This window comes from Ursus arctos, unplaced genomic scaffold, assembly GCF_023065955.2.
Source record: "Ursus arctos isolate Adak ecotype North America unplaced genomic scaffold, UrsArc2.0 scaffold_12, whole genome shotgun sequence".
NCBI lineage: Eukaryota > Metazoa > Chordata > Mammalia > Carnivora > Ursidae > Ursus > Ursus arctos.
In genome coordinates, this window is record NW_026622786.1 from 47,862,099 (window position 1) to 47,889,815 (window position 27,717).

At 39.1% G+C, this 27,717-nt stretch overlaps 1 long non-coding RNA gene across 5 annotated transcripts in view; it reads right to left on the reverse strand.

Annotated features, from left to right (window-relative positions):
* The window catches only part of LOC113254533 (uncharacterized), a 158,599-nt gene that overhangs the window by 98,461 nt on the left and 32,421 nt on the right, over window positions 1-27,717 (reverse strand). For 4 of the 5 annotated variants that reach the window (XR_008958806.1, XR_008958804.1, XR_008958805.1 and 1 more), the window contains one exon: window positions 2,159-2,257. The exons of the other annotated variant lie outside the window; for it this stretch is intronic. This is a non-coding gene — a long non-coding RNA (uncharacterized LOC113254533). The remainder of the gene's footprint in view (window positions 1-2,158; window positions 2,258-27,717) is intronic. 5 annotated transcript variants of the gene reach the window in all.

The following is a 27,717-nucleotide window of genomic DNA, read 5'->3' on the forward strand; positions in this document are numbered from 1 at the left end:
GGGAGGCCAGAAATTGCTGTGATATGAACTGAGAGAAGAGGGAGATAAGGTGAAAAGGTCATTTTCAGCCAACTTGTCACAAGGCCTGCAAGCCATTCTGAAACAATTTTCATCTAATCCAGTGGCCAATATTTTTGTTTTTCCATTTTTAGGAAGGTTATGTAGAGGATAAGTTAAAGTGGAGAGAAAGAGACAGTTTGAAGGTTGCAAAGTCCAGATGAGAGATAATGTACAGTGTAATTAATAACCTCCCCAAAGAGATTTTATAGATCAGGGAACTAGCCCAGAGAAAAATAAACTGGGTTTTTCTTAAAAGATCTTTATCTCTTTGCATGCTATTTGTGCAATGGTAATTGCTAAGGGAAAAAAACAAACAGGGAAAAAAAAAACCTCTATTTTTTAGAACTCTGAAAAAAAACGCTCGATCATGAAAGCATCCTGTTCTTGCAGAAGAATATTACTGAGATAAAATAACAACTGGATTCTTTCCTAGCAAATAGAAGACAGAAAGCTAGCTCAAGAAACAAAATCCCAGCTTAGGCCTGGGACATTGGTGTTTTCGCAGTAATGAAATGATTGAAAGACGTCAAACTGCAGAGAATGCTAGTATGAGCTACCAGCACCCTGTTCAAACAGTAACTTTTAGCAACTGAAAATCATTAATGGATGTTAAGACAATAGAAAATGACACCTAGCTACAGATCCTAAACTGAAGCAATGAGAGCAAGACTAGACCTCAGGGGCAAGAGGAGAGAGCCACCTGAGGCCAGAGTCAGGAGAACTGGGTGTCAGATCAGACACGGGAGAAAAAGGAGCCCGGAGAGTCTAGCGCTGGGGTTAGAGACTGGAAGTGGAGAGATCTGGGGAGAGTGAGGCAGACGGGGAGTTCAATGTTCTGGTGCTCAGTATCCAAGTTGGAGGTGCCCGGGAGGTGGTTGGAAATATGTCTTCAACTCAGGGGAAAAGTGGCTCTAGATACAGATGTAAGATTCATTTCTATTTAGATTGTAGGTGAGCCCTAGAGATAAGGGAGAGAGAGTTTAAAGGGAGCATTTCAAGAGCAGAACCCTGGGAAACTCCAATATTCAAGAATCATCCCATCTAAAGAGGAAGCTCGAATAAAGGATATTAAGAAGGAGTGAGCAGGAGATGGGAAATGATTAGTGTGCTCTAAGCCCAAAGGAAAAAGAGTGCCCAGAATGAAAATCTGGCCAAGATGACCTAGGCCTGACTACTCACTGAGTGACTACTCCCTTTGTACCTCAGTCTCCTCACCCAAAACTTGGACATAATAGCATCTATAGAGTTGTTGTGAGGCCTAACTGATTTAATATATGTAAAGTGCTTAGAGCAGGGCCAGGCAGAGAGCAAATGCTATATATACAAGTTAATAAAAAGAACAAAGTGCTGCAGAGACATCCCTTTGGGTAAGTTGGTTGGTGCCTGAAAATAGTTCATTGGTCATTGTTATTGGTGACAGGCACCGTCTATGAAAGCACAACACATAATGATTATCATTTAAAACTTTTTGTTTTCCTACTGGCTATTATTTAGAGTTTGTGACTATGAGAGGAAAAAATGATGGCAATGTCTTTATGAAGAACAAATACATGGGATAACACATGCACCAAAAATATACCAGACTAGATTAAGGGTGAATTTCGCACAGCAAACCTAAGTATGGAATTATCACCCACACGAATGAAAAAGACACATGCAGTTTTTATTAATAACAATATTAGGTGTCTGAAATCTCACTAGAATTATTTTAGAAACACAGATGATCAAGCAGATGTATGCTGCATGTGAATATGTGAATAGTAAGTGACACAAATTATAGCTGGGATAGTCACCTTAAGCTTATACATCTTTCTGTCTCATTATGACATTTGATGAAAAATGAGATCTGACTCCAAAGAATATAATTTTTTTGTTTATGAGCACTGGTATGTGTAAGTATCATATTGTATAACTTTATACCCAGAAATTATTGCTATCCTTTATACTTTATACTTACTGAGTGTTTATTATGTGCCAGGCACATATGTATGTTATATTACTCATCCATTTAAACTCCACAGCAACCCAACGGGGTAGTCATGAACATCTTCATTTCACACGCAAGGAAGCCACGATACAGCGAAGTCAAGCAACTCACCTTTGGTTACACATACAGTAAGTGGCACAGCAAAGACTGGATTCAAGTGGGCTGACTCCAGTGTCCATGCCCTTAGTTGTTATGCTACATTGCTTCTCACTTAAGAAAGAGAAAATAAAATTAAGATGGAAAGGAAAAGCCTACAATGCCTTTTGGAGATCTGTAACATTTTGTTCTAGACTGAATTGCATTCCCCTAAAATTCCTATGCTGATGCCCTAACCTCCAGTACTCAGAGTGTGGCTATATTCAGAGAGGGTCTTTAAAAAGATAATTGAGGTTAAATGAGGTCATATGGGTTGGCCCTAATCCAACCTGAGTAGTGTCCTTGTAAAAGGAAATTGGACACACTGAGGGACATTAGGGACAGGAGTGAACAAAGACCATGTGAGGACACAGCAAGTAGGCAACCAGATGAAAGTCAAGGAAAAAGGCCTCAGAAGAAACCCGAGCCTGCCAGACATCATCACCTTGGGCTTCTAGTTTTCAGAACAGTGCAAAAATTCATTGCTATTGTGTAAGCCACCTGGTCTGTTGTATTTTGTTAAGGCAGTCCTAGCAAAATAACACACATTTTTTTTTAAAGATTTTATTTATTTATTCGACAGAGATAGAGACAGCCAGCAAGAGAGGGAACACAAGCAGGGGGAGTGGGAGAGGAAGCAGCAAGCTCACAGCAGAGGAGCCTGATGTGGGGCTCGATCCCATAACGCCAGGATCACGCCCTGAGCCGAAGGCAGACGCTTAACCGCTGTGCCACCCAGGCGCCCCCAAATAACATACATTTTAAATATCAGAGATGAGTTACGAAAAAACATGCTCAGACATTGTTTCCTCTAGGAAGTCCTCCTTAGCTTAGTTGAATCCTGTTTCTACATTCAGCTGTTCTTAGAGTGGCCTGTTTATATAAATGTATTCCCCATTCACCTAGATTCAAGGCAGGAACTGTTTCTTTATCATCTTTATACTCCATAAGGCACATAGGTCCCTAGCTCAACACAGACATTTTGTTTACTTTCTTACTTGGTACGTAATATTGCTACTGTTCCTATGGGTTTATTTTCAAGACCAATTCTTACCTATCCCTTATTTCTACAGCTGCCACCTAAATCTCTTCATCCAGGGATTATCTTTGACTCACACATATACAGTACAAGAATTTTATCTATCTTCCTTAAATAAACAGTAAAAACTTCTCAAAACAAAAGTTTTTCAGGCAATGCTGAACCAGAGACTGGGGAAAAAAAATGATGTCCCCCTCTAAAATATTAGGGGTCAGGCTTCTGAAATTCTAGGAATTCTGCCACAAGTTACCAGCTCATGCCCTCATTAAGTTCTGGGTAAAGAGGGTACCACATGTTTGTGAAAGCTGGGAGCAGTTAGTCTGGATTCCTAGGAGCTTCTCTTTTTAGGTGAGTAAATTCACTCCTGGCTCCCTGGAGGCTCTTTCTAATCACCCGCACGAAGCCTCAGAAACTTCTTTCCTGTGAGGTTTACTACCTCTTCATGTTTTCCAAGGTGAGTGGGAACCATCAAGCCCTTGATAGACCTTAATAACAAGTCTATTTGACTAGTTTGGCCTGCAAAGAAGCAAATCATGCTGGTAACTTCATAGTAGATACAACTCAGATGAATGAAAAAAGGGGACATAAAACAAAAGAAAGTGGAATCCATTGCAAGACAAACCATTTCAATTCATGACATTTTGGAAGACATATTGCCAAGATAAGAGATGGATAGAAAGTTTAATTCAAGGATGTTCTGCCTAAATCAAGTGAGTTTACATAAAGAACACTGTATTTACAGTATAACTTATGATCTGTTAGCTACAAAGCAACATTAGTTTCCCCATTTTCCTCTCAAAGTGCACAGTGTGTGGTTGGCTACGTAGAACTTACCTCAATTTTGAAACCTATTTGAATTTTTCTATTACTGCAAAGCTATACATTGTAAGACTCAGCATATTTTAAGAATTCTCCTACCTCCGTATCTTATGCCATTTTTTAAAAAAATATATTATTTTATGGTACGTTTGCCATACTCTGAAAATACTGTAACACTACAAAGTTGGCCAGGCAGAAAAGCAATTCAGGTATGAACTAGAGAAATGATATTGGCACATAAGGTAGACTTCTGGCAACTAAGAAAGAAACGAGGTCAGTAGCTTATTGATAGCAGAGCAGAATGATGGCAAAGCACATCTGGTGAACAGATCATGGGCCCGGGAGTCAGGAGGCTTGGGCTGTATCTCAGCCAGGCTGTTGGTTCACATAGTGATCTTGAGCAAGTCAATTAGCCTCTCTGCCAAGTTCCCCACCTGAAGAGTTGAGATAAGAGTATTCTTAATTCATAGGAATGTGTCAGAATTAATGGTCTGTTATGATGGGAATTGGTTAAAATAAGGATCTGGCTGGGTAGAAGCAGGCAATGAACCCCCCCCCCAAAAAAAGCCCTTTCTATCTGATTTAATCTTTCAGGAGAATCCAGTGTTTTAAGAATTACAGTGGAGTCTAATTAATATACTTGGTATATTAATGGTGCAGCAAAGGTGCAGCCTAGCTCCTTCTGACTGCTTATGGTAAAAATACTTGCCTTGGAAATTCCAATACTACAAGGGGTCCACGGCCATCAGAATATCTTGTAAATCAAGCAAAGTCGAGTTGATAAAATGTACCGCAAGGAGGAACAAAATAACCTTAAGAGTCTTAGTGGTTCCCAGAAGGGGGAGGTCAGAGGAGAATATAAATATAGATACAGATACAGATACAGAAGATGTAGATACATATGATTTTGAGATCTAGGTTCAAATCAGCAAGCCTTTCAAGGTGAGGAACTGATTAGGACTGGGCAAATTAATTAATAGTAGTCCATGATTGACAGACATAGTGAGACAAGAGTTTTTCTAAAGCAAGTCTTCATAAGTAAGCTCTTGTTACACAAGCAAGCTCTTTGCCCAGGTAAGACATCAATTTTCCTGGACCAATCAGGAATTTCCTGAAGCAGTTTAGTTACTTACTAGTTTATAAGCCATATCCTCCTAGATAAGCATTTCCTGGAACAAATAGGTAAGTCATGTTAAGATGGGCATTCTCAAATCTTGGCCCTGATAGTTAAAATTCGGGGCTACAGAGGGTCTTCACTGTCACAGAAATGGATACTAAGAAGTGGAGGAGCTGCTATAAAAACAAAACAAAACAAAACAAAGAAAACCTGCAAATGTGGAGGTGGCTTTGGAACTGGGTAATGGCCAGAGGCTGGAAGAGTTTTGAGGTACATGCTATAAAAAGCTTACATTGTCATAAATGGGTCATTAATGGTGGTCTTGAGGTAGGCTTAGAAAGAAAAGAGGAGAGCTATGGAAAAACCCTCCATCCCAGGGAGTAAGTAAATTATGGTGAACAGAATCTTGGTAGAATTAGGGACAAGTAAAGGCCATTCTGAGGTCTCAGATGGAAGTGGCAAACATGGTTTCAGACAACGGAGATACTTGTTATGAAGTGACCAAGAATTTGGCTGAACCGCGTTCACGTCCTAGTGTGCTGTGGAAGGTACAATTATGAGCAATGAAACTGGATATTTAGCTGAGGAAATTCCTAAGCAAAGGTGCAGCCTGGCTCCTTCTGACTGCTTATGGTAAAATGTGAGAAGAGAAAAAAGACTTGAAGATAGAATTATTAACCAAAAAGAAACTAGAAATTAAAGAGTTGGAAAATTCTCAGCCTATCCATTTTGCAGAAAATGAGAAAGTGTGTTAGAAAGAGAACAGTAAGGATGTGGCCAAGTGACCATGAACATTTAATAGGAGATTAATAGAGCTGTGAACCACAAACTTAATCAGCCACCCTGGCAGGAAAACTGCCAGTTTGAACTGAAGGGGGAAAAGGCAGGATGGAATGAAGGAAGGTGTTGGGCTTGGATTTTATAGGATGGGACAGTAGAACTATTCTGCTCTGAACATGCACTAGTGAAGACCCTGAAGGCGATCAGGGCTGCCTCCTTGGATTCAAAAGGGAAGACCATCACCTTGCTGTTAACAGGATAGATAACCTCTGCCCAAAGCTGTGGGGGTAGGGCCACCCAAAGTCTTGGGGATCCAACTCCTGCCTGGCAAAGCTGCAGGGACAGGACTTCCCACCACAGGTGTGACCCCTGCCTCAATGAGTTTAGAAGATGGGACCTGGAAGCCAGGAGGGCTGAGCATTGAGCAAAAGAGGATTATTCCTGAACCCTAAAATCTCATGGATTTTGCCTTGAAGTCTGGACTCCTTGGGACCTGCTACCCCTTTCATATTTCTCTCTTTTGGAATGGAAACATCTGTCCTATGCCTGTCCCACTGCTGTATTTTGGAAAGTACATAACAGGTTGAGAGCTAGAGAGGAATTTCCCTCAGGATGAATTGTACCGTGAGTCTCATCCGTATCTAACTTAGATGATATTTGGAAGAGACTTTGAGATTTTAGAACTGTGCTGGAACGAGTTAAGACTTTCTGGGGCTGTTGGGATATAATAAGTATATGAAGGGAAGGAAAAATTCTCTTCTCCCCTCAAGGTCTTCCAGCTGGACTAGGAATTAAATTTATATGAGACAGATTAACAAGAGAAAAAAAAGTTTTATTACATGCACACAGAGGCCCAATAATAAAATTGAGACCTAAAGAAATGACCAAGGCAGGCGGTTATACATTTTAGACAAAAAGACAACAAGTTTGGGCGGAATTTACAGGGTAAGGAAAATAGGTTTCGGGAGCTTTAATTAGTAAGGAATTCTAAGCAGAATTTGGGCTGAGGTAGTAGATTAGTAAAAAGTAACAAGGTTTATTTCTACAAATTTTTTACTTTAAAGTCACTATCTCGTGATAAAACGGTCTTTTTACTTCTTATTATAGGGAGGGTATTTTTCACATAGGATATTTGTTTCCTGCTTTCAGGGGGACAGAGGGAGGGTCTGAGCAGCATTGCACTGGTTGTTTCTTAAGTAACTCTAAAAAAATAATCAATATTGCAAAGTAGCACATTTTGGATGCCTCCTCTTGGCCCCTACATGTATTCTGCATGTGAGAAGAACATGAATTTGGAGGGAGCAGGGACAGAACGCTAGAGACTATTTGTGCTCCCTAAAATTTTATATGTTGAAACCTAATCCCCAATGTGGTGGTACTTGGAGACGGGGCCTCTGGGAGTTTTGAGAGTAGAGTCATCATGAACGGATTAGAGCCCTTTCATGAAGAGAGACTTTCTAAAAGAGATGCCAGAGAGCTCCCTAGCCCCTTCCACAGTGTGAGGATAGAGCCAAAAGAAGTCTGTCTATATGTACCAGGAAGGAAGCTCTTCTCAGACAACCTGCGAGCATCTGTTCTTGGACTTCCCAGGCTCCAGAAAATGTGAGAAATAAATTCCTTTGTTTATAAACCACCCAGACTGTGGAATTCTGTTATAGAAACCCAAATAGAGTAAGGTGGTTAAGAGGGGTATTCTCAAATCTTGTTTCTGATAGTTAAGTTATATGGCCACGCAGAAGTTAATTTTCACAGTAGAACATAGTCTAGTCACCTTAATAGGCATCTCTGAGAAAAACAACAAAAATAAACACAAACGCCAAAAGAGGAAAGATACCTCGAAAGGAAAAAAGGAAAAGTGTAAGGTGTTCCAATAACAAAACTGAATTGGTGCAGGAGTCGAATACAACTGCCCTTGTCAGGGAATAGTTAACTACTCCCAAGGGTGTCGTAGCAACGGGGGGGGATTATGTGATTTCCATCCAAACAGAGAAACATGTAAGACTGAAAAGAGGTACTAAAATAAGTTACAGACTTTAGCTTATTTACAGCCTGTATAACCAGGACCCCAGGCGACCCTACAGTCATCCATGTTAGAGCCTAATACAAGTTTTGGTATAAAACCTAGGAGGCACAAGAGAGGAAATTACTATGTGTGGACTTCGGTTTCAGCTCTGACATGTAAAGAACTTGGAAGTCACTCCTATCCTTATGGTAAGAAAAAGCTGAACAAATTGAAAATCAACAACTTTTCTTGGATTTTCTTATTAAGGAATTGAGGTGTCAGGGCAAACCACCACTATAAAATCTGGAGAGACAGTTGAATAGAAGGAATCACAGCTCTGTGGGGTTTTTCCAACACTGAGCAGTTCCCCAGCACCAGCTGGGTGTCCTCTGATTCATTTATGTCTACCTGGAATTTACATCAGATCTCTTAAGAGCTCAGTTCCACAAGAGGGATCCTGTTTCAGATGCCAGTCATAAAACCAAGCCTCCCATATTTCTGACCAAATGGCTATAAATCAAGAGTTCCCATGACCCCTCTTCAGGTTCAGTATTTGCTGGAATGGCTTACCACACTCAGGAATACACTTACCTACATGTGCCAGTTTATTATATAACCAAGGCTATGATAACGGGTACGGACAAAGAGCCAGATATAGAGGTACACAGAACAAATTCTGAGGACGTCCTGCATGAGAAGCTTCTGTCCCGGTGGAGGTAAAGTATGGCATCCTTCCTGCATATGATGTGTTCACTAATCTGGTAGCTCTCCAAACCCCCTCAGTGAGAGGTTTTTATGAAGGTTTTATCACATAGGTATGATCGGTTATTAACTCAATCTCTAGCCCCTCTCCCCTCCCGAGGATGGGGATGAAACTGAAAGTTCTAACCCTCTAACCAAGCCTTGGTCCTTCTGGCAACCAGCCCCCATTCTGAGGCTGTCTGGGGGCCCCCAGCTTCCAGACATTAATATACAAAAAGACACCCTTAGGTGCCACCCTGGGTGGCAAAATCGGTTGAGTCTCCGACTTGGTTTCAGCTCTCAGGGTCATGAGATTGAGCCCCCCTCGGGCTCCCCACTCAGTGGAGCCTGCTTGTGTTTCTCCTTCCCTCTCCCTTTACCCCTCCCCCCTGCTCTATTTCTCTCTAAAATAAATAAACAAATCTTAAAAAAAAAAAAAAAGATACTCTTATCACTCCAGAGATCCCGACGGTCTTAGAAGTCCTATGTCAAGAACAGAGGCAAAGACCAAATATAGATTTATTACGTCATAGTCCAACCCCCTGATCATTGCTCATGGCAAAAAGAACATAGAAGTCAAAAGATAATGTCTCATTACTAGAATTCCACTCAGTCATTAATAATTAGTCCAATCCATCACCATATTGTATGAAAATGTCTCCCAGGGCAAGGCCTCTCAGGTTTTCAGGCTTCTATTCAATCTTGTCAGGTTCCTTGTCAGGGAGAGGGAAAAGCAGACTCCCTGCTGAGCAGGGAGCCCCATGCAGGTCTCAATCCCAGGACCCTGGGATCATGACCCAAGCCAAAGCTTACCGACTGAGCCACCTAGGTGCCCCTAGTGGGCTATTTTTATCAGCAGGCAATATAGCCACATTCATTAACCCTAATTTTTACAGATGGGGTGAAGGCACAACCCACCCCCTCAGGCTCTTAGGAATTCTGACCTACAGGTTTAAAAATACAGTTTCTTGCTTAGGAATCACTCCTGCTTCCAACATTTTTAATTGAAGCCTTGGTCCTGTGACTACTGCATTAAAGAAAAAACAAAACTGAGATGATGTGGAGAAGAAAGAAAAATACAGTCGTTATACCGGCATCCTCCCAGTTTGGCACGAACCGCATGTTCATACAAGCATCCTCCTCCACTCACTCTTCCCCAGATCTACCAGAAAAACAGAGGACGCTATCCAGTCGAAACACTCCTACAGACCCACTTCTATTGATGGTGAGCACTCCTCTTGATTGTGAGCACACTCGTGAAGGTGTGGAAGCCAGTGCTTCATGCCCAGATCTACCCCCACCCCGTTTAGACAACTGATGTCAGAATGCCCGTTCCAATTCTCTATTAAACTATTACTCTAAAGAAAATCTCTCTCTGCCAATTGTTGGAAATTTTAAGTTGTAAAGTGTGTTCCTTGGTCTGAAGAAATATGACTCAAAGGTCCAAATTGGTGCAGTGTCTTGTGTTCCAGTTCTTTTCTAGCACTCCGAGCATTTGCATGTACCACCCGGTAAGCAAAGCCCAATCCAGAGCCAGAGTCTATTCTTGTCAAAGCCCATTTGTAGTCCCCAGGACTACTAGCATCAGTCTGACTCGCCAGGAATGCTCCGGGCCTTCCTACCAGGGAATCTGTCACACAGCCATCTGCAGTCTCTGTCTCTTCTGCTGGCAGACAGAACAGTTCTTACTGGCATTTTGTGCCTCTGAGGGTGTAAGAGGCCTACGTCTAGCTCAAGCCCATCTTTGCACTGCTGCAGTACTCTCATGTCCACCCATCCCGTGGACCAAGGTAGCCACGGGAAGCAAGCACATGCAAATATCCGCTTAGTGATTCCAATCACTATCTGAACCTGGAAAGGAGTTCTGATGGGCATCCACATGTCCCATAGCGATTTCCATAGGGATGGGATTCTCATGGGCATTCCTTTAATAGGCTAGGTTTCCACCGCCCTCCTGTCTGATCATGACTGCCTTCTGGCTTTTTAACTTTTTCCAAATTGTGGTAAACTGAGGGACTCATTTGGAACCTTTTAATATTGGGGGGTACCTGGGGGCTCCTTGGGCCAACCCAACTTTAAGGATGCTGTGTTCAGACCTTTATTTTAATACCATTTTAAAATTAATTTAGTAAAGAGGCCATTAGACTGAGGGGACTTTAATGCCTTGGTAGTAAGCAAACCAAAACCTAAGCCTGTAATACCTCAAAGGTTAAGAAATTTAAACCGGAGGACAACCAATCACCAACAGCTCACCAGGCTTTTCCAAATAAGGCAACCACTTCAGCTGTAATACTTTCTTTGCTTTGCTTCTGTACCTTCTCTGTAAAAGTCTTTCCCCTAAAGAAATAAAAAATAAAGTCTTTCCCCTAGCTCCTGTCAGTGGAGTGCTCCTAACCATTTCCGGTTTGGGGCTGCTCGATTCAAATCAGTGTTTGCTCATATAAACTCAAAATTTTTGATATGCCTCAGTTTATCTTTTAACACCATCAATGTGCATTTTACTCAACCCATTCTTAATAACCATCCACCTGCTGGGACAAGTCCTGTGACTCTTATTTTCCCTCTATTAACATTTGCTTGATTCACCCCATTTCTTAATAACAGTGTAAACATTTTCACTTTCCTGGGAGGAGTCCCTTGACTCTCCCTTCTGCCTCCCTGCATTCTCTTGATAACTAACCTAATGTTTTTTATTAGTATCTGTAAGATCCATAAGGGGAAACTGAAAAAGCAAATTCTATAAGGCTCTTGCTTGACTTTGCAGCAGTAAAGTTATATTGGGTGTACTGGGTGCCCATGCAAAAAAAGCCCCTTAATCACAGCATTAAACATAACCTGGGTAACAGGCATGTTCAGTAGGTAAATTTCCTAATTATCATCAAGCCAGTCTTATATAGCTTGCATGTGAAGCACATCAACTACTTCGTCTGCAGCATTCCACTTAGCATTTAGGGGCGAATTGGACCGTCCCCCTCCTCAATGTAAACAGACCTTACAGTGGCTTCTATCCAGTTCACCAGCCTAGCTGTCCCCTCAGGAATAACTTCCTATGTGTCTGAATTATCTGAATAGTCATCTGTGATTGTTCAATCGTGAGCTGAGAGTCCTGTATCAATCCAAACACACTCTCCCACCCTGCAGCATTCAAAACCAAAGACAAGGTCCTTAAATTAGTTACTCTCACACCCGTGTTAGTAAAAGTTCTTCAGGGAACTGATGATAACAATCTACAAAATGAAACAACTCCTTCACACGATAGCACCGGGTTTCAGTAGTTTTTTGGTTTTGCCCTCCTTCCATGGTAACTACCTTCTTGGTGACCAGAGGTCATAGAAGTGCCTTCTGTTGTCCCAGAATAATGTTTGCCTTTGTAGGCAGAAAATCTTTTATGATATACTTGACCTGAATGGCACCATTAATTATATCTAATTAAGGTTTAAGCAATCCTTCAACCAACAACAATAGAATACACATCCTTTTCAAGCTCACATGAAACATTCACCATTCTTGGCCATAAAATATTCCTTAACAAATTTTATTTTATATTTTTTTAAGATTTTATTTATTATTTGAGAGAGAAAGCGAGAGAGCACAAGCAGGGGGAGTGGCAGATGGACAGGGAGAAGCAGGGTCCCCACTGAGCAGGAAGCCTGACACGGGACTCAATCCCAGGACCCTGGGATCATGACCTGAGCTGAAGGCAGATGCTTAACCAAATGAGCTACCCAGGCACCCCCACCTTAAAAAATTTTTTTGAAGTAGAAGTCATACGAAGTGTGTTCTCAGACCACGAACTACAAATTAATAACAGAAAAATAGCTGGAGAATCACAAAATATTTGAAAGTTAAACAACACACTACTAAATAGTCCATGGATCAAAGAATAAATCTCAAGAGAAATTTAAATAACTAAATTTAACTACATGAAAATGAAACACAACTAATAAAAACTTACGGATACAGCAAAAGCAGTGCTTAAGGGGAAATTTATAGCGTTAAATTCATATATTAAAACAATGTCTAAATAGACAATCTACACTTACATTTTAGAAAACTAGGAAAAGGAGATCAAGTTAATCCTATAACAAGCAAAAGAAAAGAAATAATAAAAATTAGAGCAGAAAGCAAGTAAATCTAAAACAGAAAAGCAATCGTGAAAATAAAAAAAAACAAAAGATGGCTCTTTGGAAAGATCAATAAAATAGATAAAGCTTTAGCCATACTAAGATAAAAAGAGAGAACACAAATTACTAGTATGAGAAATGAAGGGGGGATCATCGCGACAGAGCCCAAGGGCATTGGAAGGATAATAATGGAATACCTTAAACAACTGTAAGCCCACAAATTTGATAACTTAGATAAAATGGGTTAATTCCTTGAAGGATACAAACTACCAAAACTCAGATAAGAAGAAATAGATAATCTGAATAGGCCTATGTATACCTATGAAAGAAACTGAATTGATAATAATCCTTCCAAAAGTGAAAGCACCAAGGCCAGATGGTTTCACTGGTTAATCTACCATACATTTAATAAAGGAATGATACAATTCTGTACAATCTCTTCCAAAAAACAGAAGCAGATGGAACACTTCCTCACTTATTCTATGAAGCCAGGCTTTCCCTAATACTAAAATCAAATAAAGACATTACAATAAAGGAAAATTACAGACCAAGATCTCTCACAGATGCAAAAACCCTCAACAAAATTTTAGCAAATCTAATCCAACATGAATGAAAATAATTATAAATCACAATCAAGGAATTTCTTTCAGGTATGCAAAGGTTGGTTCGATATTTGAAAATCAGTTAATGTAATCCATCACCTAAACAAGCTATGGAATAAAATGGTATGATCCTATCAATTGATGCAGAAAAAGCATTTGACATAATCCAGCACCAATTCATTATAAAAACTCTCAACACACTGGGGATAAAAGAGAACTTCCTCAACTTGATAAAGAACATCTGCAAAGACTCTACAGCTAATATCACACTTAATGGTGAGAGACTGGATGTTTTCCCTGCTAAGACTGGAACAAAGACAAGCACGTTCCCTCTCGCCATTCCTAGCAACATCATACTTGACCCAGCGTACAACCAGACAAGAAAAGAGAATAAGGGGCGCCTGGGTGGCACAGCGGTTAAGCGCCTGCCTTCGGCTCAGGGCGTGATCCCGGCGTTATGGGATCGAGCCCCACATCAGGCTCCTCCACTATGAGTCTGCTTCTTCCTCTCCCACTCCCCCTGCTTGTGTTCCCTCTCTCACTGGCTATCTCTGTTAAATAAATAAATAAAATCTTAAAAAAAAAAAAAAAGAGAATAAAGTGGTGTACAGATTAAGAAGAAATAAAATTGTCCTTATTCACAGATGACATAATTGTCTTTGCAGAAAATCTGAAAGAATCAGCAACCACTCTAAAAGCCTCCTGCAACCAGTAAGTGGTGGTTATAGAAAGGTTGCACCATACAGGTTAATACACAAAAATTAACTGCTCTCCTACATGTCAACAAAAAAACAACCAGAATTTGAAATTAAAAACACATTACACTTACAGTAAGACCCCCCAAAATTATATACTTAAGGATCAATCTAACAAAATCTATATGAAGAAAACTATAAAGCTCTAATGAACTAAATTAAAGGTCCCCTTACTATATTTGATTTATCCTCCTCCATTAGGGAAGAGGAACACAATGCTGGAAGAGGAAACGAACTAATTGGTTGAACGTCCATCATATGCCAAATATTATGTGGCGCGCCTGGGTGGCTCAGTCAGTTAAGACTCAGACTCTTGGTTTCAGATCAGGCCATGATCTCCGGGTTGTGAGACTGAGTCCCGCATCAGCCTCCACGCTCAGCATGGAGTGTGCTTGAGATTTTCTCTCTCTCTCTCCTCCCTTTGTCCCTCCCCCACCCCCGCTTGTACACACATGTGCTCTCCAAATAAATAAATAAATAAATAAAGCATCCATGCTCAGCATGGAGTGTGCTTGAGATTTTCTCTCTCTCTCCTCCCTCTGTCCCTCCCCCCGCTTGTACACACAAGTGCTCTCCAAATTAATTAATTAATTAAAATCTTTTAAAAATATATTATGTAAAGCATTACTTAGATTATTACTTTTTGCCTTTACAAAAACCCCTCTACATGGATATGACTATTACTGTTGTATAGTTGAAGAAACTGAAGTTCAGACAATAGTTGCGGGAGATAATAATAACCTTACAATAAAACATTATGTAGCCATTAACAATAATCTTTCTGGAAAATATTTAATAACATAGTTATGTTATAAGGTTAAGTACAAGGAAATTCAAAGAGCAAATTTCAAATCTCTGAATAACATATGAGACAAATTTTATTAAAAATTATAAAATTTTTAAAATAAACTGGGAGATATTGCTCTATAATTCTGTGAACAATATATCAAAACATTACTAAGTGGATCAACTGGAATGCTCATACACCACTGGTTAGAATGTAACTGATACAGCCACATGGGGAAACTATTTCAAAATTTCTATAAATTCACACATATGCAATCCCATTCCTGGGTATGCACCTGACAAATATATATTCTGTTCATCAAAAGACGTATACAGGAATGTTTATAGCAATCCTATTTTTAATAACCCAATGCTAGAAATAACTCAATAACTGTACACAGTAGAATGGATAAATACATTCTGGCATATTCATACAATGGGAAACTATAAAACAATAAAAGTGAAGGAACTAGAACTACATGCAACATGGATGAGACTTGGAAATGTATTTTTAAGCTAAAGGAACTAGACATAAAGAAAATAATTCCATATGTGAATTTCAAAAACAGACAAAACTAAGCCCTGGTGGGACACCTGGGTGGCTCAGTTGGTTAAGCATCTGCCTTCCACTCAGGTCATGGGTCCTGGGATTGAGTGCCACATCTGGCTCCTTGCTCAATGGGGGGCTGCTTCTCCCTCTACCTGCAGCTCTCCCTGCTTGTGCTCTCTCTTGCTCTCTCTCTCTCACTCTCTGACAAATAAATAAAATCTTAAAAAATTAATAAGATGAAATTACTTTATGAAAAAAATTTTTAAAAATAAAAACAACTAAGCTCTGGTGTTACTGACTAGAGGATTTACTGTTTAGAAAGGGGCAGGAGACATGTTTCTGGGGTGCTAAGTAATGTTCTATGACTTTGTATTTTCTGAAATATTCAGTTCTTCAAATAAAGCTTTACTAAAAATATTTATAGTAGTTATAATACATGATAAGAAATGATTTTTTTATTTTTATAAAGCTTTCTGTATTTTCCAAATTATTTATGATAAATGAGCATTCATTTTAACAGTACAGTTCAATGAAGTTTGGCAAATGTATAAAGCTGTGTAACTACCACCATACTCAAGATAGAGAATATTTTCCATCTCCCCAAAAGTTCCCTAACACCCTTTTTTAATAAATTAACATATACTATTATATCAGTTTCAGGTATACAACACAGTGCTGTGACATTTTTATACATTGCAGAATCGTCACCAGAGTAAGTCTGTTTACTATCTGTCACCTTACAAAGTTAACACAATATTATTGACCACATTCCCTGTGCTATATGTTATATCCCTGTGATTTACTTATTTTATTTTTTAAATTTTAAAATTTTTTAAATGTATTATTTGTTTCAGGGGTACAGGTCTGTGATTCATCAGTCTCATATAATACCCAGTGCTCATTACATCACATACCCTCCCCAATGTCCATCACCCAGTTACACCATCCCTATACCCCTTCCCCTCCAACAAGTCTCAATTTGTTTCCTATGATTAAGAGTCTCTTATGGTTTGTCTCCCTCTCTAGTTTCATCTTGTTTCATTTTTTCCCTCTCTTTCCCTATGATCCTCTGTCTTGTTTCTTAAATTCCACATATCAGTGAGATCATATGGTAATTGTCTTTCTCTGATTGACTTATTTTGCTTAGCATATATACCCTCTAGTTCCAACCACATCATTGTAAATGGCAAGATTTCATTTTTTTGATGGCTGCATAATATTCCATTGTATACACATACCATCTTTTCTTTATCCATTCATCAGTCAGTGGACATCTGGACTCTTTCCATAGTTTGGCCATTGTGGTCATCCTAATACCCTTTTGAAATAAACCCCCTTGCCCAGTCTGATCTCTCTGGTCTCCTTTCTGTTACTATAGTTTTTCCTTTTCTAAGAATTTTATATAAATGAGATCATACAAAATGAAGTCCTTTGTGTCTCTCTTCCTTCAGCTGGAGTGATGTTTTTAAGGTGGGGCCATATTATTGTTGTGTATCAGCAGTTCTTCCTCTCTATTGCTGAGTAGGATTTCATGGTATAAAAACAGCACAATTTGTTTATCTTTTCAGCAGCTAATGGTCATGTGGGTTGTTTCCTTTTCTTTCTTTTTTAATATTTTGAGTAAGTGGCTAAGAGCATTTGTATACATTTTTGTTTCTCTTGTGCGAATGACCAGGAGTGGAATTTCTCAGCTTTATGATAAGTATATTTTTAATTTTAAAAGAAATTGCTAAACTGTTTCCCAAAACGTCTGTGCTATTTTGTATTTCCGGCAACAATGTATGCGAGCTTCAGTTGCTCCACCTCCTCACCAACACTTAGCATTATTGGTCACTTTCATTTTATGTAGTAGTATCTCATTGTGATTTTAATTCACATTATCCTAGTGACTACTGATATCATTTGTATAACTTTTTGGTAAAATATCTGATCAAATATTTTGCTCATTTTTTATTGGATTGTTTGTATTGCTGAGATGTAAGTTCTCTTTATATATTTTGGGTGCAAGTCCTTCATCAGATATATGTGACTTGTCTTTTCAGCTTCCTAATGATATCTTTCAATCAGCAAATGTTTTTCATTTGATGAAGTTCAATGTATCACTTTTTTAATGATCTGTGCTATTGGTGAGATACTCCCTTTAGAGAAGAAAACACATTGTATTAAAAGGAGCTGACAATAACTGAAAGGTGGAAGAGATACAATCAACTAGTCTAACTGAAAGCAATTCAAATCCAGAGATTTAAGCCACCTATTTCTATGGCTGAAATGAACTGGAGAATAATTAGTGTGAATACAAAAAAGGTTGCACAGCCTTGCTCATTACGCATGACTGAAACGGTATTTGGTAAGGTATAGGGGGAAAGAAAAAGTTCAATTCTATAATAAAAGTTACTATTTTAAAATAGTCTCAGTTTAGAGAAGTGAAGCCAATCATGCTTATCTTTGGTAAAACGCTCCTTCAAAATAAAGTCCAAAGCAATAGGGAATCAGCTTTTAATGAATTAAGAATACTAAAGGGAGGGGCGCCTGGGTGGCACAGTCACAGTTGGTCTGACTCTTAGTTTCAGCTCAGGTCGTGATCTCAGGATCCTGAAATCGAGCCCCCATGTCCAGCTCTACACTCAGTGCAGAATCTGCTTAGGACTCTCTCTCCTTCTCCCTTTGCTCCCCCCCCCCCATAAGAATTCTTTTGTAAAGAAAAAGGAAGGAAAAATAATAGAAAGTGGAATATTTTGGATAAGAAGAACAGAAAAGGATGTGTTTTTAAAATGAAAACAAAAATTTAATTCCAGTACACAATCAAGTTTAGATTATATGTTAAAATAAGCAAAAATACCTAACTACTGTTAGAGGGAGACAACTTTTGAGAATGGGGTTTTCTAACTATGTTGTATTTTTTAATACCCCATATTAGTCAATAAACCAACATTCCACATCCCCCAAAACATGCGTAGACAAAGTAACTGTCTCCTTCATTGCTATTAATTCATGTTGTAAAACCCCAAAAAATATAATTTCTAAAACCATAGAACATTAGTAGGCTTTACAGAAAAAATAAAAATAAAGGAGAGGTTGATCTGTTTTTCTAGTATTCCTACTGTGTTCAAAAACACTATTTAATCAAAAAGTACAAAACCAATTGCCCAGATTTAAAGATAGACAACGTTTAAAATGAGCTCCCCCTTGAAATTGCAACTTCAATAAAAAATTGAGGGTTCCTCCCTCCTCCAGCCAGGCAACTACATAATGATAATGTATTCATCTCTAGGAGAAAAATAAATTAATAGGCTTAATGCATATTGTAATGTTATTTCTATAGAAAAAGTAGATGCTAAAAGAAAATGCATATAAACTCAATATTTGATATTTTCAATATAATTGTGATTCAGATAGGGAATGCATTTTTAATGTTGCCTTTTCAACATATTGAGTTGTTTTTTTTTTTTAAAGACAGAAAAGCTTTCCTAAATTAGATTTTCTTTTAATTCTCCAGGATACTAAGAAAACAAGGGAACAGCTTGCCTTCGATAAGAATCTTTCTTTTAAATGTGACAGAGAGAGATCCAATTTTCCTAGCTAACCGGATTAGAGTAATCCTAAATAATTTAGCCTCCACTTACGGTTTGGGCAAGTTCATTACATGTGAACTCCCAGCATCTCCTCTCTTTAAGCTCTTTTTGATCAATTAATACACACTTTTAAGTAGGAAATGTATAAAATCTCCATAGACTATTGCTCCAAGTATTTTTTCCTTATAATTTTATTCATGTCTTTATGCTAAGAAGGAGAACTAAGATGTGTTGAGGCCTGGAATATAAGCTCCTCAAGAGTAAGTCAGTGTCTTACTAGACTTAAGTTCCTCACTAGAATGGAACCTTCTTGAGGGTAAGAATTTTGTGAATTTTGTCTTATTCATCCCTAAAACCCCAGTTCTAAGAACAGAACCTGGACCATTGTAGACATATTCAAGGTGTATCTTTGTCTGTCTGTGACATACCAGGGGAGTATTATGTGCTTTAATACATTATTTACTACACTTACAGCCACAAAAACATGAAGAAATCAGTATTACTCCTTTTCGCAGATGAAAAACTGAGTCTCAAAGAAATAGGTAACTTACCCCAAATCTCTCAACTGTTAAGTAATGTTAACTCATCCACACCCAGGCCCTATCAACTCCTAAGCATGGTACTGACATCTGGGTTATATAAACCAAATACAAATTCAACTAGACCTCAAGACATATTTTGTTCATCCTTCTCTCCATGCCCACCATATTTTCAGCTGCATACTCTTTGTCTCTTCATACAACCACAATTTTTCTAATATTATTTTATAGAAAAAGAACAGAATGGTAATTCAAATTTGCCTCTAGGACAGTTGACTTAATTTTTTTTTATTACTGATAGCTTAGTGATCTCTTTCAGATTCACAACTTAGTATTGTTAATGTTTAAAAATTTTGTCAAATTGGGAAATCTTACATGGTAAAGAATAAATAAGTGACCATAAGTTCTTTGCAACAACTTCCACTTGAAGGTAAAATTCCTATCTCCCCACTTCTTGAATATGGGCTGGCCTTGTGACTTTCTTTGATTCATAGAAGTGACATTGTATGAGACCTTGCTTATGCTCTCACTCAGAAAGCAAAGAAACCTTTGCTTTGTGGAGGATGCAATATTGTGAGGGGGGAGAAGAAAAAGCACTAGCCACCACAGCTGAGATCCCAGACTTAAGCGCATGCCCAGCAAACGCCCCGCAGAATAAGATAAGCCATCTGAGAAAGCCCAGGCCAAATCGCTAATGACAGAATAATGATTTTTGTTTCAAGCCAACAAGTTTGGGGAAGTTTGATATGTGCCAGTAAACGGCTGGTAGACCCTCTCTAAAGTTTCTTTTGTATATGGTTATTATAATCATCATTGTGGAAATACTACACACGTGCCCTACAAATACAGAATTCTGACAGATTCTCTTTCAAACAATTTCTCCCCCCAAAAAGCAAAAATACGATTAACTTACATGCTATATTATTAAGTATATTCCTGACAGGAAAGATTATAGATAGAAACCAAATCCTCCAATTATCGTTTTACACATCTGATGATTAGAAAAATTTTCTATGGACTAGCTTCTGGCTCCATGTATTTCAAGCCTTGTTTTTGTTCCACTACACACATACATTAGATGCTAGGCTCCTTAAGACACATTCATGTTGTTTGGCCACATACCTATGAGTCATAGCATCAACCAGCTTGGCAGAATGAACAATAGGAATATTCCTAGAAGCTATTCTTATTCTAGAATGAGGAAGTACTAACTTAAACGTATAGGAAGTGATGATGGGAATCAACTAAATATATTTCACTGAACTAAAACAAAATGTATTCTCCATTCAGATTTTCTTAGCTAGATCTCAAACAATGTCTGGGGTCTCTCCAAAACCACCCAAAAGAAGGAAGAATTTAATGGAAGAGAAGTCAGAGTGGGAAAAGACAGGAGACTTAATTGATTGCAGTTAAATATCTTGCACAAATTTTACAAAAGTATATGGCTGTGTGGATTTATTACTAGGGTCCCTATCAAAGCCTTGGAGTGATCTCCATCATGTAAGGGACCCTGAAGCTTGAGCTTCATTAGCACCAGATGGATCCACATCCTTTCTGCCCCCTTCTTCCTGGCTTACTTCTCTTTCTTGGTCTCAGAAGTAGCAGACAATTACCCCCTGCCTAATTCCAGCCCCTCAGGAACCTTACTTTTCTAACCTAAGCACTTTTCCAATTTATGGTCACATCCATATTGTTTTCTCTTTCTCTTTGCTTCTACACTCCAAAACTTGAATTTCATGCAGTGAAAGCCACCAGAAAAGATAACTGCTTGAGTGTGATAATGGTGACTGACAATTTCATCTTCAAACGATTTATCAGTTCACACTCCATATATCAGGAATCAAGAGAACATGACACCTCTGTCAGTAAAACAAAAGAATCTCGTGACAGCATTTCCATTGAATTTTTCACCTGGCACTCACCACATTAGCACTCAGTTAAAATAACTCCATTCATTATTCCAAAGCAAGAAAAAAAGTAAAACACAAGAATGGATGCTGTAGACAATGTAAATGAAATTATATACATATATAAAAAAGCTAATCCTTCACCTGAGCCCAGGTTTTTGCTGCCTTCAAAATAACCTGTCTTGGTTTATTACAACTTTTTTTATGTTTCCAACAATAAGCCAATCCCAGGTCATTCTTTTATACAAGTGAGTTATCCTTTTCAGCAGAGAATGACTATTGTGCAGAACAGTAAGCAAAATATGTCAATCTCAAAGTTCAACTGAAAGTGCCTCTCAGTTACTTCTAAGCCTCAGTAAAGGTGTCAGTCCAAAACTCTAGGTAAATCCTCAATTGGCCTGATTGCCACTTTTATAAAATTTAAAGCTCAGATTGCTGATGGTTTGGGTAGTTTCCAAAAGTTGTCTGAAAAGTAGGCCATTCCTGGTCTTCAAAATCCCCCCCTTTTTATTCTTAAGAATATTTCTTAGTCTTTAGGCAACAATGGTGTGTGGTGGTCAAGGTCATAGGCCAGACTAGGGAGTGTTCCCATTTCAGTTCTGCCATGACTGGTGGTGGATTTAGGCAAATTACTCAAATCCTCTGAGCTTGTTTTCTAGTTTATAAATTGCTGATAATAACACTGTGTTTTATATAGAGTAATTGTGTGGATTAAATGAGCTGATATACATAACTTAGCACATTGACTGGCAAGAAAGTATAATCCCTTCCCATTATTTTTTCCCATTTGTATTTCTTATTATACTTGTCATTTTGCTCTGAGAAAGAGCATTGGAGAGGGGGCATAACAAGAATGGAAAAACAATTCAACTTGTCCTAGGATTGATCCCAGCTTTTTATTTCAACCAGCTGGGCTGGGTCACTCCAAAGCAAGTGCTTTCTATCACTCTACCCTTGGGTACCACTTTAGTTCAAAAGACACAGCCTCTGTCTCTGCAGTTCTTCACATATATCTTTTTCCAAATATATGTTCTTCTAAAAGAATAAGTGCAAAGGCAAAAAGTAAATTTAGCCCATCAAGCTGTATTGAAATGCTAAATCAATTTTTTAAGAAAGAAAAATACTGACAAAAACTTTCAAAATAGAGATCTGAAGATAGTTTTCATTAAAAAAAAATGTGTTCTGGTAAAAGCCCTAATGAATCTAAATAATGTCCTTCATACACCAGGCAACGTTATCATCATCAAACATTTACTGAGTGCCTACTCACGGCCAAACACTGTTAGATTCTGGAATACAAAGAGGCAAATGACAAGGCACCTGCTCCACAGGAACACACTGTCCAACTGAGGACACAGGGCCAGACACGAAAGGCACCCTAGAGTCTAGAAAATATGAAATCAACAAGACAGACAAAAGGTGCCTCCGCAGAGGAGAAGGTAAAGCAGTTTCACGGCCATCAGGATAATTTTTACACAGCAAGTATAAAACACGAAGACCTGAAAACTCAGACTTTCTAAGTATCCGTAGTGATTACTTACAAGACTGACATCAGCACAATGATCTCGGTGGCCTCTCAGAGGAGCTGTAGGTTTCATTCACTCCTGCTGTTCCCCCAAGCCTACCTCATCCCAGTGCTGACTTGGATGGTCAGACTGCTCTCTGAACTGGCTCACAACGGAGCATTCACAGAGGTAAAAGTTACACACTTGTGTGATCTTACCCTTCACTTCTTCGAAGATGTGGTAATGGTAGTAAGCGAAGGAAAAGACTGGCTAACCGCCCTCAATCTTTGTCTTTCAGGACTCTCACTTACAGGAGTGTGGTGAAGTAAGGCTAAGCTTAGAACCTGATTGCCCCTCAGAAAGCTTGGTCCTTCTCTCCCTTTCTCTCTTTATCTACTCTTTCTCTTCCACCAGGTGGCTTACCAACAGCCCAAGAGGGTCCAGGGAGGGCACATTAAGGCTCCAGCTCTCCTTACGTCTCACACCTTGGCACTAGTAAGTGGAATTTTCACCACATGAGAATGGTGAGGTCCAAATGTGGATTGGATATTGGAGTGGAAATGGTCAGAACAAGTCTTTTGGCCTTCCTGGCTTCCAGACCATTTAAGCCATCCCACTATATATAGGTAGGAGTTTTTCTGTGGAGTCCTGGTTGGGAGTGAAATCCCAGCAGTTGTTACAGTGTGATGTCACTGTGCTGTATTGATCAGTTCATCCCGCACATACACTTTCTTAGAGGATTTCTCAGGAAAAGATGGCCAAGACCCGAAAGAATTTGAGCATTTATGAATCCTCTGGCCAAAAGTCATCCAAATATCATGTTAACATTAATTCTTAACAGCACTCATTCCTTCATTTTGAATAGCTCTGCCTAGAAGGCATAAGAACAAGTAAATAGGAATACGATATTCTGTCATATATGTGTCATTTCTTTGACTTTTCGAAACAAGAGCAAATAGTTTGGAGCGGGGGGCAGAGTTGAACTCTCAGTCTCTCTGATAGGTGGAGCACAGAAGTCACAGACAGACACCTTTTTATTTCCCATGATTACATATTGGCCAAACAGGAATTTCTTCATCTTCAATTTTAGCAACAAAAATAGCCAGATTCCCCTGAAAGACCACGTTCACTTTAATATACAAGCTAAAAAAAGAAAAAAATTGTCTAGTCATTCAATGTAGTCAGGTGCATTCAGGACAGGAGAAAGAAAAGTGGGAAGCAGGGGCAGGTTGGTGGCAACAGGTCCGGTCCAGCTCTCTCTTAGCTGGCCCTGGGGGTGGTTTCTGAACCTAATTTTGGCTCTGTCTTCACAGCAATCTTTAGAATGTGAGGAATTTAACATCTCTTGTGCTCCGTTTTTGGCCTAAACTGAAAATCTGAGACAATGGGAAAAGTCTCACTTAACAACCTTTTAAATTTATACACCTGCTCCAAATTCTGCAAAATGTCAGAGAAGCCAGCAATATCTAAGATAAACTCTGGAAATGCCAAAATAATCAATGAAATACCATAATCATTAAAGTTTTCTTCACAGTTGGAAAATTATCAAACCTCTTTGCCACAAGCAGCTCTGATTTTATTCTCAAAGGCCTTTGACTATTAAAAATATGTATATAGAATATATTTATAGCTGTGCATCACACTCAGAGTATGTGCCAAATAGATATGCCTACCCAGAAAAATGATAATATTCACAAGTCAGTTATTGACTTTCCCTTTAAACCCTCTGGGCTGGCTATTTGTCATTTGGCTCTCAGCATTCTGGAATCTCCTCTGTATGGCAGGATGGCTGGGAGCCTGTAAACCACATCTCACAGACTTCCTTGCCAGCTGCTTTCTAGTGGGTTCTGCCAATGGGAGGCACTGTTAGGGGCTTGATTTTTTTTTTTCTTCCTTTTTTTTTTTTTTTTTTTCTGTTTCTGATGGTGCGTGGAAGCATCAAGGAGACGGGCAGGGCAAGTGCAGGCTGTGGAGTCCCGCTCAGGCAGTGCAATAGCTCAGCAAAGGCAGAGAAGGTGCCCCGTTCGCCTTAGCGGCACAGCATTCCTGAGCACTGGCTCCAGCAGCAGTAGCTCCCCAGCCTCTGAAGCAGGAGACTTAGGGCCCCTGGGTTCCTGCAGCATAAGTGAGGTGTGGCGGCCTGGCTGCCTGCAAAGGGTGGTGATAGTTGTAGCAGCAGTGAGCAGCGGTAGTACCTCCAGGGCTCCTCAGCGCAGCAGCCCTGAGCTCTGGGCAACCCCGTTTCCTCTCGGCTCCCCAGCCAGGCCGGGGGTAGGTGGGTAACCTCACCTTTCCCTCTTCACTCCATCAGTCTTGCCAACAATTTCATAACCAATTCTGTATATGTTTTCCTAGTTCTCCTGAATGAACACCTAACAATACACCTCTGTCTCCCTTCATACCAATGAATCAAAAGAAAACATAAGGATGCATTTTTGTTCATTTTTCATCCAGGTATATATGTATTTGATGAATGCTGAAAAGTCATACAATTCACAAAGAACTTAAGGGGGCAGAATTAGTACATCCCTGATGTGAAAACATTAGAAAGTTATAGAATTCAGGTTAAACATGATAAACACACACGTTCAACCCTGAAATACCAACAAAACAAGAGTAAAGGAATAAAAAGGGTATGAGACCACAAAAACAAGGACAGCGGAGGAGGGAATGAAGCAGTGAGGGCAGCAGACAAAGATGAAAACACTAATTTGTAAGATGGAAATGACATGGCTAGTAGAATCTCATTAGCAGCACTCAGAAAGCTGAAACCAAAGATTCAAGTAGCAAATCATCAAAAAGTCTGAGTAATATATGAAAAAGATCAGAAATCCAAGTTGCTTCAGACTAAAAAATTATAACAACAAATCAACAGAAATTAACAAAGTAACACTTTAAATTCTAAGGGAAAGTTATTTCTAACCTAAAGCTCTACCTTCAGCTACACTTTAATCAAAAGTAAAGGTAGAATTAAAATATTCTCAACATGTAAGATCTCCAAAAATTTTATCTTGTATGCAAGCTTTGTTAAAAAAAAAAAAAATCCTACAAGATGTGCTCCATCAAGACAAAGAAATAGACCAAGAAATAGGAAGATAAAATCTAAGAAACAAGAAAATTTAATTCAGGGGGAAAGAAAAAAGAAAGAAAATTCCCAGCAATGACTGCCAAGAATATCAGTTAGGGTTCTTGGCCTAGAAAGCAATGAATCCTGATTGGCATAGGAGGACAGTGGGATCCAGGAAAGACAGAGAGAGAAAGAAAGAGAGGAAGTAGGAGAGGCAGGAAGGGAGGAAGGGAAGAAGGGAGAGAGGGAGGGAGGGAGGAGAAAAGGAGGAAAGAAGGAAGGAAGGAAGGAAGGAAGGAAGGAAGGAAGGAAGGAAAAAAGGAAGGAAGGGAGGAAGAGAGAAAGGAAGGAAGAGAGGAAGGGAGAATGGAACCTAGACATTATGTGTTCAAAGGCATGAGTTTTATTGAAAGCTGTTTTATAGTTCTGTGAAAAAGTCTGGGGCTAAAATAGTCATAGGGACCTAGATAACAAACCAAATGACATAATAAAAACTTGTGAAAAGAGGAGAAATGTAATCATAGTATAATACAAACTTAAGGTATAAAGACTGATGTATCAGAAAAGCATGATAAGGGGACACCTGGGTGGCTCAGTCAGTTAAGAGTCTGCCGTCGGCTGAGGTCATGATCCCAGGGTCCTAGAATCCAGTCCCACATCAGGCTCCTTGCTTAGCAGGGAAACTGTTTCTCCCTCTCCTTCTGCTCCCCCTGCTTCAGCGCTCTCTCTTTCTCTGACCAAAAAAAAAAAAAAAAAAAAAAAAAAAAAAAAATCTTAAAAAAAACCCCTGATATAACTATAATGGGAGAACAGGAGGAAAAGCAGGTGTATGCATTGAAAGTAGGGCTGAAGAGGCACTGTAAAAGAGATATTCCTAAACTTCCAGAGAAGGAAGCTAATAGATAATACCTAAAATTAAAAACAAAACTACAGAACTAGGAATAAAATATAGTATTAGAAATTGGGATGTAAATGCCAGATTAAACAGCTAAAAATGATTGAAAATAAAAGTTTGCTTGAAGAGAATGAGAAGGGGACAGGGGTGCGCTTCTGTTTGTTTGCTTGTTTGCTTGTCTTTAGGCTTGTAGTACTGTTTGGATTTTAAATTTAAGCATGAGTATTACTTTGAGAATATAATTAATTTTTTAAAGATTTTATTTATTTATTTGACAGAGAGAGAGAGACAGCGAGAAAGGGAACACAAGCAGGGGGAGTGGGAGAGGAAGAAGCAGGCTCCCGGCAGAGTAGGGAGCCTGATTCGGGGCTCGATCCCAGGACCCCAGGATCATGACCTGAGCCGAAGGCAGACGCTTAACGACTGAGCCACCCAGGCGCCCCATAATTAAATTTTTAAAAATTAAAAGATAAGGAGTTTGGGTGATGTCATATACATGCAGTACTCTAAACAACAATAAATTGGAACATATGAAATTCAAGCTATATTTTCTTTAATGAAATTAAACATTAACTATTTAATGTTCCTTGCCATCTTTATGCACTACCAATGTACTTTGCAATTTTCACCACATGCAAAAATAAATTTCACCCGATATCAGGTAACACTTCCATAAATTTTGAATTGACTGGGTGTCAAATGATTTAGAATACTAAAGTATTCTGGTAGATCCTA